Here is an 11,866-nt window from a genome sequence, read left to right as displayed (position 1 = left end):
AACCCTTGTTCTTCAACCTGTATCCATACCTGTAACCTAAACCCCATTACAGCCATGCAAAGACCTTTTGATTAGTGTGTCATATCATTTACAAGTGGTGGAAATTTGATTTTCATGCAAGCCTATGGTAATAACTTTTCATGTTAGACAATCGAGTGCTTAGTCTTGACCCTTAAACACTTTGAGTGATTTGAGTGAATCTTTAGTGAGGATGTCATCTCTTGTGTATTTAGGACTAAAGTTAATTACTTAAAGGAATGAGCTTACCTATAATTTTATTATCAGAATATTCAATTTAGATTGTTTGAGGCTTTTAATGCCCCTATAGTTAAATTCTCACTGTATAAATTTTCGTGGAATAGTTTGTAACATTATCAATAATGATTATGTAATCGAAAAGAATGAATTCTAGCAGTAAGTGAGAATTTTGCTTGAGGACAAGCAAATGCTTAAGTGTGGGGGTATTTGATAAACGCCAAATTATACATGTTTTTACCCCAAATACTTAGCCTATTTATGGATGTTTACTATTAGATTTGTGGATTTTGGTGCTCTTAATCTGGTTATTTCATGTTTTGTACTCAGGAGAGCACCAAGGGTCAAAAAGAGGCAAAAACGAGCTAAAAAGGGACAAAACAGACCAAATTGAGAAGACCACACGGCCTAAACCTTGCCACACGGGCAGCTCACACGCCCGTACCTTTCGAGGGTGTCGACCAAGGTTTACATGACTCGCATGGCCTGGCCATTGAGCCCAAATGGCCGTGACAATTTAACGGATCGAACACGGCCTGGCAACCACGTCACACGGCCGTGGCACACGGGCGTGTCCCTTTTTCAAGGAGTTGTATTCTACACGGAAAAAGGATACTTAGGGGGGAAGAAAGCCAACCAAAAGCCTATAAAAACACCCTAAGTATGACCTAGAAAGGGGCCTCGCTCTCCAGAACTTTTCTGGAACACAGAACCACAAGCCGGGAATTACTTAAAGGAAGCCAGACGATCTATCTCAAAAGCCGGAGCTACTCCAAGACTGAAGATCTCTCTCAGAATTCCTTCAGGGGTTTTAGAGTTTTCTTTATGTTTTGTTATTTTCATACTTTTGAGATGTACTCTTATTTTATTATGAACTAAACCCCTTAGATACCTAAGGGGGATAAAACCTATGATGGATCTTGTTATTATTATCTAAACTATATGATAAATACTTGATTTGTTCTTAATTATGTGTTCTTAATGCTTGAGTTAATATTCCGGGTATTAATTCATGATTTGATGTGCTTATGCAAAGGAGGAATAGACCCTGCTTAAGAGTAGATTTGGCATAATTAAGCGGAGTTGATCGGGTGCCTAGAAATAGGGTTACGAGATTTTGTCGGATTAGGGTGAAACCTAATAAAGGAATCCATAGATCGAGTTAATGCAACCCTGGAGTGTTAATTAGAGAAAAGTCTCGGTTATTCAATCTAGGGGTTAGATGTTATTGGTCTTGAATAGGGATAATAACTTAACCTAGGGATCTCTACAGAACAAGTCAAGTGAATAAATCGTCTGGTTCAGAGTCAGATAACAAGTGAAATCTAGGTGGATTCCTCCTTGGGTGTCGTCTTTATCAATTACTTTTCTTCAAGTCTATTTCCAAATTCTCTCTTCGCTTTAATTAAATTAGTTAATTAGTTTAGATAATTAGTTTAATAAACAAACCCGTTTATTCTTAGGCCTAGATAATAAAAAGATAGTTATTACTAGTACTTTTGGTTCCCTTGGGTACGATATCCCGGTCTTGTCGTTACTATACTATTGTTCGATAGGTGCGCTTGCCTTTTCTTCGTGATAATAGTTAGTTTAGGTTTGATCTTTATAAATATTTATTACTTGTTACGAATCACTGCGATCAATATTTATCATATAAATAAAAAAGTAATAAGATTCATCTTAGGTTTTATCTCTCTTAGGTATTTGGGAGTTTAGTTCATGATAATAATGGAAAACATCTCAAAGTATGGAAAACAATAAAACATAAAGAAACCCAAAGAACTTCTAAGAAATTGGATGGAAATCTTCAGTGTTGATGTAAATCCTATCTCCGATGTGATTCCGATGGTTGTTCTTGAGTATTTTTTTTCCTTCAACTCCGCGTCTCCCCCCTAATCCTCTTCTAAGGTGTTTATAAAGGCTTTAGAATGCTTCAAAACCCTCAAAAGTGGCCTTTTCCGAGTAGAACTAGACTTGGGCTCGACAGGGACACGGCCGTGTGCCACACCCGTGTGCAAGTGCTCAAACCGTATGCAGTTCTGACTTGGATTAATGTCGACACGGCCATGACACACGGGCGTGTGGTCTGCCCGTGTGCCTCACACGAGCATGTAGGTTACCCGTGTGGAAGTGCTTAGGCCGTGTGAAACACTGTTTTAAGCCCAATTTGTCCGTTTTTGGCCTGTTTCTCGCTCTTTTTGCTATCCTAAGCTCTCTTGAGTATAAAAACATGAAATTAAAGGATTAAGAACATCAAATTCACTAAAACCAAAGAAAAATCATTCATAAATATGCCAAGCATCGGATAAAAATATGTATAAATTACGGTTTATCAATGCTAACTTAATAGCAAATTCAACCTCCCTTTCAGGAAGTAAGCCTAACAATTCTTTAGGAAATATATCTGGAAATTCTCTAACTGCAAGGACTTGATACAGTTCAGATCCAAGTATTCACATATCCAAGATATAGGGTAAATACACCTCACACCATTTTCTGATCAATTCTCAAGCTGACATTACAGAAATTATATTGGTTGAGCATTCAAACCGTTCAGATTCTACATTTATCATATTATCCTCCACAGACTTCAGCGAGATTCTTTTCTGTTTACAGTTGACCACAACGTGCTTGAAGAAAATAAAGTACAAAAAGAATGAAAATAAAAAGAATAGATGATGTAGGAATGAGATAAGGGCTGACGTGTAAAACAAAATTGTGGCATAATATTATTTTCTTTTTGATATTTTGCGGAGAAATATTATTGAAAGGGGTTATATTTGACATGGTAGAAAGCATCAACTTAATAATTTCACTTTATTTTGCTTTAAAGTTGAGCAAATTACTTAGTGAGGATGAGATGAAATTTTAAGTCATCCAAAATCTATGTTTTAAATTACTGTTTTTATTATTAATCTTATCTCAATACCCAGGGTATCAAGCTCAATTATGTGAGCTCAGAGTTGGTTGTGCTTTAAATTTCAAATAAATCTTAACACCCATGCATTAATAAAAGACACATTTAAGAAATTAATTCCGCAACGGTCCTATTTAAGCAATAAAAAAATACATGTTATTATAATTGCAATTATATCTTCTATTATTTTTATATGAAAAACACAACTTTTAAACAAATCAAATACCTAAAAACATCAGGATGTCTTAGCCACAATAATATTTTGGTTTTCTTTAAAAAGAAGAAGAAATTCGTGTTTATGTAGAACCGCAAGCTTGGAAATGTTGCTATGTAGGACACAAGCATTTACTGTACAGGGCGAACTAAGAAACACCAGATGATTGGAATTTGCAGTGCTAATTTATGAATTTCTTAGGCCAAAAAAAAGAAAACAGCGTCCTATGCATTTATAACCAGAGATTTAAAAGCAAATAAATATATAAAAGGTCAAATATATATTAACCACGGAATCCTTAGATATTGAACTCAGAAAGCAACGTTTATGAATTATGATGGGAGGTTCATATGGTCAAATATTAAGATTATCTTCAAATCGTCCAACACAAGGATATCAATAAACACCTGAAAATCACCAAGAAATTATAGTCCAATGAAAGGGATGAGAAGGATCTGCTTGTATTTTTCTGCCAGCTGCCTAGTTTTTAGGCTGTTCACCGAAACTTTCTTTGGTAAAGATGGAGACTGCAAAAATATTTAAAAAAAAAAAAACACAAAAATAAATTCCAAAATGGATTTACAAAAATAAATATCGAAATGGGTTATTTGTTTGAAAATTTTATGGTGATTCATTTTGATTTGTTTTTTTTTTTGGATTATTGTGGTAAAAGAACTACGTTTTACAAATATGGAAGATGTGTTATGTAATAATAATTTTTTATTGGGATAAAAAATAAAAAAATAAGGGTAAACTATCAAAATAGTCACTTTTGTTTGACTCAAGTTACATTTTAGTCACTTATATTTGAAATGTTACATTTTAGTCACTTACGTTATCGCGTTGTACCATTTTAATCACTAAATCGTTAACTGTCATTAATGGTATAACAGTAAGCTGACGTGACATGTTAAATAATTATTTCAAATAAAAATTTTAGGTTAATTTATACAAATGGTCCCCTTATTTGTTCATTTTGAGTAATTTAATTTTTGTTCTTTTATGTTTTTTAACTTTACTTTTTTTTCTTTTTTCTTTTTCCATTTATCTTCTGTTTCTCCTTCTGTTTTCTTCCTTTCTCCATTTCTTTTAACGTAGTTTTTCTATATTTTTCATTTGTTAAAACTAATCCCTATACTTTTATTTTTTTGAACAATTTAATTTTTTTGAGTGAGGCGAGCTTGTGGACTAGTTTCAACAAATGAAAAACATAAAAAAAAATAAAAACTACGTTAAAGGAAATGAAGAAGGGAGGAAAACAGAGGGAGGAGCAGAAGAGAATGGAAAAAAAAAAGAAAGTTAAAACAACATAAAAGAAAAAATTAAATTACTCAAAATGAAAAAAATATAGGAACCAATTGTAGAATTTAACTTAAAATTTTCATTTGAAATGATGATTTAACGTGCCACATCAGCTTACTATTACACTGTTAATGGGAATTAATGGCTTAGTGACTAAAATGTTACAACGCGATAACGTAACTGATTAAAACGTTACATTTCAAATATAAGTGACTAAAATGTAACCTGAGACAAACAAAAGTGATTATTTTGGTAGTTTACCCAAAAAATAAATGAGGTTGTTTTGAAAAATATGTGTAAAAATATTAGTAATTTTTCAAAAAATTAGTTATTCTTTAAATGACGTTGTTATTGATTTGTTTATGTGTAAAAATATTAGTAATTCTTCAAAACAATATTAGTAATTCTTTAAATTACGTTGTTATTGATTTTTTATATGTATAAAAATATTAGTAATTCTTCAAAAAATAACAAAACGGTACAAAATTCACTCTCCACCATTTAGACGGTATTTTTGCACCAGAAAATACTAGTGCCCCCCATGTCTCTCCCTCCACCCTTAAAAAATATTTTTTTATACCAGTGCTGCCCATCTCTCCCCCTCCACCCTTAAAATTTTTTTAAAAAAAAACATCATTTTGTGATGATGTTTTCAATTATTGTGTTAGAAAAAACATGGGTGTCACCCATCTCTCTCCCTCCACCCCTTGGAACTGTTTCAAACACCCCATTTTGGTAAATAATGGTATTGGCATACCATTTTAGTATTTAATTTTTTAATTAGTATTATACAGGTAAAAAATCCAAGAAAATAGTTATGATATTTATGAATTTCAAATTACTATTTAATATTTTTTATTTGTTTTATGAAATATATATTTAATATTGTTGAGTGTTTGAGCATGTATCCCTTTCAAAAGGGTTATATTCTCTATTTATATGATATGGTTATTATCCATGGATGGGACGTCGTAGGTAGGTCCCTATGCATGCCAACACGTATCCTATTCTAGGATTAGCACGTGTTTTCTAGATGTGGGTCTGCCCGCATAGTGGTATGAGCCTACATTGTGCGATCTCATTAAAGGATGCAAAAACCTCACGTGCAAACTCGAGGTGCAAACCATGTAGACTATGGGTCAAGACCCAATCGGGTAACCGGGTAACAAGTCAGTGATGGTGAGTACCACAACAATTTGTCCCCTACCTAGTTCAAAGAAGAGTTACAAAGTGACTCTTCTTCACGAGGTGAGAGATTACTAATAGAGAAGCTTATCGCGTACACTTTTGCTTTAGATTGTCACATACACTTCACCGCGTGTTGAGGAATGGTACAACTGTATACAGTTGATTATGCCTTCTTTCTCGGATACATGAATAGTTAAAGTGTAAAACTCTTTTAAAAGGAGGTTATCTTAACCTTAAGAATCAAACCGTTTGAATTTAAAATTTTTGAGGAGTTTCTATTGAGGAGGATAATCGTGTTTCAGAGGTAACTTTCTTAAAATTTACCATTTGTTTTTGTGGTTTTTTTTTGTGTTTATTTGGGCACAATTGTTAGGGCGATAGGAAGTGGTCATATTATTCAGGGCATCCATTGTGGTTCAAAAAGTGAACCTTCACAATGACATGAAGTAAATGCTCCGGTGGAGGTGAAAGCTTATGTTTGCACCACTAAAGAGGAAGAAATGAGTTGTCATTGGCTACTTAGGGAATTCAAATACCCAACTTTGTATATCACTTCTCAATTCTTGAAGGGTCAAACTGATTAAGTGACACCACCGATGAAAGTTTTCTACTTCCCTTGCACGTGTTAAAAGCGGGTTTTCATTTACCTCTCTACCCCTTCATCTATCATCTTCTTGATGAATATAGGATAGCTTCAAAGCAATTATTTGGTTTCTCATGGTGGGTCACCATGGCCTATTTTGTAACATTCGTGTTTTAATTCGGGGTTTGGTACAGTGATGGATCGGGTCAAGAATTAGTATAAATTTTTTGAAATATAATAAATAGGAATTTTAAGTATTAAATTAGGAAGTATATAGATTCAATAAGAAATTAGAAAAAAAAATACTATTTAGATAGGAAATTTTAAAATAGATACATTGATTTAGTTGAAAGAATAAAGAAATTATTGTGGCCAAAGTAGAAAAAATATTAAGATAGGAGATATATAATAGTAGAGGAAAGGAAGGAAGGATTAAAAAGGAATTTAACCAAAGTGTTGTATGAGTCATACTAGGAAATATGAAAGATGAGGAAGGACAAAGTGGTAATTAGCCAAGTAGATATTTATTAGGTGTAATGATGATGGGTAAAAGTAAAAAAAGATGGATGGCTTAAGGACTTAGTGGCAATTTGACCATTTTAATTAAAAAGGTGAGATATTTTAGTGGAATGGTGTAGAAAGTGGGAGAAAAAATTGAAAATATATATCATCTTTTCACAAGCTAGACCGTCACTTATTTCCCCCAAGTTTCATCCAACTTTTTTTTTATTCCCTTCATGTCCTTCCATCATAGTTGAACCATCCAAGCTTCAAACCTTCATTTTTCTTTGAAATTTCCTTAGTGAAAATCAAAGAGCTAAGATAAGAAATGATGAAATTATCATACCATACATGCTTATTTTTATTAAATATTATAGGAAAGTCATTTAATTTTGTTTTTTAACATATAAATGTTATATGTTTTATATGAAATTGAAGAGAAAAAAAAAGAAAAGAAATGAGAGACCTAATTGAAAAAAAAAGGAAAGAGAAGGCTAAGGAGTGAAGGAAGAAGAAAATACATCATCTCAACTTTTTGTTGTAAGTACTACAAGATTTTAAATTATTTTAATTAAATGCTTATATTGTAGTATAGAATTACTTAGAATAGAAATGTAAAATATATATTTAAATTTGTAAATAGATAAAAAAAGATTAGATTATGAAATTATGAAATTTGTAAATAAAATTATAGGTGAAGAATTTGAAATGGTATATTATTTGAACACTAAGTAATGATGTTGTGGTAAAAGTATGTGTGAAAAAGGTATAATATTTGTGATTTGTGAAATGGAGACTAAATTGTAGATAATGGAGAAATGAGAAATCTTTTTCGAAATATTTATGTAAAGCATTTAAATGTATGAAATTCAGCTTTAATGCCCAAGTAGATGGAATTTAGAACTATAGGGATATTAGTGGCATGCCATTAAGGAACCTTAGCGCACTCTCCGATTATTAGCACATTAGTGATTTCCGTTTAGCATATTCATGCTCTCTGTTCAATAGTGCATAATAATGCACCCCTGTATTTGTTCCATATATCTGGTGTGTTCTATTAAGTCTACTTTGGGCTAAGAATATGAGTTGTGAACAAAAGTGAATCACCAATGTGTTGAGGTAAGTTTGATAACTTACAAAAGGTAAGTTAAATTTTATTAAAGTTAGGTATAGTTGAAGAAACTTGTATGTGTGTAAATATGTATTAATTGAATAATTTTAAAATATTTTGTTATGATTCATTTACCTATTTATTCTTGTAGTACTTATTAAGCCTTCACCGGCTTAACACGTTTATTTTTAACGTGTAGAGATAGTTAGACGCGAAGAGGTAGAGTCGGGTTAGAAGATCTCTCATCTCATCACATCCTCAAGAGCTTCAAGAGTAGGTATCATATTTTGAATTAAAATGACATGTACATAGGTAGACCAAATGTGTTCCCATGTGTTAGGGACTAAAATACAAACTCTTGAAACTCTATCTATTTTGGCTTTACTTGAAGTACTTTAATTCTAAATGAATTATTGAAACTATAAGTATGTTTGCAAATGTGGTCTGCTAACATGATGATTATGACTGAGTTGGAGTAGTTTTAAGTAATTTTAATATATTTTGAATTGGTCTTAAGTGTTGAGAAGAATATATATATATTGCAGGGGGTTTTTAGTGAACTTTTAAACTTATTTTTGCCAAATTTTACCCAAGGGTATATGTATCGATACCTAGGCTATGAAATACAAAATTTCCAAAACAGAATGTGATTTTAGTATTGTTTTTGTTATTGGTATTGATTTTTCCCCTATTTTGATTAGAAACAGTGTTAAATCATTTCCAAACATAATCTAACATCCAATAATAACCCCACATGTTTATATTAATATTTTTTTTTAGTTCAATAAGTTAAAATATTATGTATAAATGCTTAAATTAAATAGTGTCTAGCCAAAACAATTTTGGCACCAAATGTAATAGTCTTATACCTGGTCCGTACGATCGGACAAGGTATAGGGGTGTTAAATATTTCATCGAATGTAGCCGGCGAGAGGAGATGTTGTTGATCGTTGTTTTCTAGAATCTATATAAATGCAAATCATAAAATTGAAGAGGTTCAGTGGGTAAGTTTGACTTTACTCCTCGCGAAGGAGTGGAATCAATTATCTCCAACTGGTCCTCGAACCTTCGCCTAAATAGCTATAAATACATACGGGTCAAGTACAAGTTTGGAACTAGTTTTGATTTTCCAACTAAATGGTCCGTACCAAGTAAGAATATGTGCATGCAAAAACGAGTTATTATATCTTAAGTAAGGTGGACACAATATTATAGGCTTCGCTGAGGTCACGTACAAGATTTAGAAGAAGTGTTAATTGTTAGAAATGTGTTTCAGCATTGTCTCATAAATCTAAACCCTAATAGATGGCGGCCAATTGATGATCACAATGGTGCAGACACCATGATTGTGTTGCCAGTAGTTCACGTGGCCACATGGAGCCATTAATGATTTTGGGCTTATTCTTTTAGGAAAGAAGGAAGAATCTAAATTTTTTTTTTATACCTTTTGTAAATTAAAGCCTCATTTGTGGTCCTCTGAATCTACAGAGGATTAAGAAAGTGGTGCGAACCCCCTTATGGTATCTCTTGGTGCTGATAATAGACTTGTTAGTGATGCAGGCATAGTTCGTTGTTGAAGAGAATTCAGGAGAATCCACAAGTTTATCCAGGAAAATCAATGAATACATGTATGTTTAATCCTTTATGCAAAATGTGTGAGGTGGTCCCTTTAGTACTTCTACTGTGTAAGGGAGTGCAAGCAGTCGAAATAAACAAAAGACTATTGCTAGAACTGCCAACATTATATTAAGTAGTGAAGATGAGGGTAATCCAGTAAAGAAATTTCACCGAGAGAAAAGGAAGGATCACGCTTCAACATCTGGTGATGTGGCAACTACTGTTACAATTCCTCCCGTGGTTCCTTCCCCTCTTGTGGCAACTACTATCTCTGCATGTTGTGAACTCTGACCTTATAGCTCTTGCTCATGCGTTTGCTTAATTGACAACATATGGTATTGTTTAGCTGTTCATTGGTCAAATTTCATGAAACATATCCCCATCTTGGTAGGGAATTTCATCTTTATACAAAAGGTGGTAACCATCATTTTAGTTATTTTTATAATAAGACACCCAAAAATGGCATTGTAAGCCATTGAATGATCTACCACAAAGAATTAAACATATCTTATGGTGGTGTGTTCGCCATCTCAAAGGGTGACAGGTAGAGTAATACACCCTTTCACCTCGACTAGATGATTTGCAAAACCATGGAAAGGGATTGCCTTCTTCAAAGCATGTTCTTTCAACCCTATCTTCTGATATGCATCCTAAATCATCACCTCCACAACACTTCCGTTATCAACCAAATTTATTTTAATCTCAAATCCTGTTATAGTTGCTGATACGACCATAGGGTCATTTTCTTCCTTATCACATACTAAATTATCATATTCTTCATTAAATTCTAGCTTCCACTTCTCTTTTTAATGCAGCCTCTTTTGCAAACTGACCAAGATCACACTTCTAATATGAGCATTTCTCTTCGTGTTAGAGGTCGCCTACTCTTCATTTGTACCAATTATCACATGTATTGTGCCTCTAACCTTTTGTTTACCTTTACAAGTGCCCCACGAACTTTAACTCGATGGTAAAGAATTCTGAGCTTTAACTTACTATTTTTAATTGCCTCTTCTATGTCATCTTTCAAAAAAAAACAATCCTCGGTCTTGTGCCCCCTGTCATTGTGATAATTACATCTATCTCTCAAGTTGGTTCTTGACTAACTGCGTCGCATAGGTAGGGCTTGGAAAAGTGCCCAAACTCTTGACCTAATTAAGAATCTAGGTACACAAAACATTGAAAGGAGTATAAACTTCAAATTTTCCATGAGGAACATACCTTATCGTGTGCTCACCTTGAGGCCTCTGGAATGCCCTTGGTGATTCATTTTGCAAATAGTTCCTCTGTTATCCCCCACCTTGTACACGCAGACTCTGAGAAGGAAGACCTTATTGGTTGCAAACTCTTTGACGACCCTAAAATTATTTGTCATCCCTTTTAAAAGTGTTGTGAGATACTCTTTTAATTTCCTCTGCCTCAGGAAAATTATGCTCCCTCCCATACAAGTTTGAAAAACTCTATGGCTTATTATTAGTAAATGAATATTACATATGCTCATTTTGGACTCTAATGATGAAGGCATCAATGACCTACTCATCCTCTAAGTTCTTTGTGTTTAACGTGGCTACATGGAACCGTTTGACAGAATCTTGGAAAGATTCTTCATCCCTTTGTTTCACTGACATCAAATCTATAGGAATTCTCATTATTATCCTATGAGCTCAAAATCTTTTCAGGAACATTTGACCCAACTGCAAGAGACTTTGGATAGAGCCCTGTGGCAAAGACATATACTAATCTTTCCTACTTTCTCTAAGAGTGTTTGAGAAAGCTTTACATTTTGCTGCATCAGAAGCTCCTAACATATTCATATAATTATTATACTGCATGAGATGTGCCCGAGGATCCCTCCTACCTTTGAACATCTCTTTTGAGACTTTAAACTTGGTTGGTAGGCTCACAACTACTATCTTTGGAGACAATGGGTTGTTAAAACAAAACAACCAGTCCATGTCTTGCACATTAGGATGCAATGCTTGCACATCTCTATGCAAAGCATCCATCTCGTTCTGCCATGGCTTTGCATGTGCTCCCACATCCTCCTCCTAGAGAGGCGTGACATGGTCCTGAAGATCAGAGTGGTCAAATTGTACCTTTCTTCTCGGTTCTTTATTATGCCTTAGTAATTCCTATTGAGAATCAATTGTTGTTGTTCAAACCTGTCACTTTGTTAAG

This window comes from Gossypium arboreum, chromosome 4 (assembly GCF_025698485.1).
Source record: "Gossypium arboreum isolate Shixiya-1 chromosome 4, ASM2569848v2, whole genome shotgun sequence".
NCBI classification, from domain to species: domain Eukaryota; kingdom Viridiplantae; phylum Streptophyta; class Magnoliopsida; order Malvales; family Malvaceae; genus Gossypium; species Gossypium arboreum.
This window is presented reverse-complemented; position numbering follows the sequence as displayed.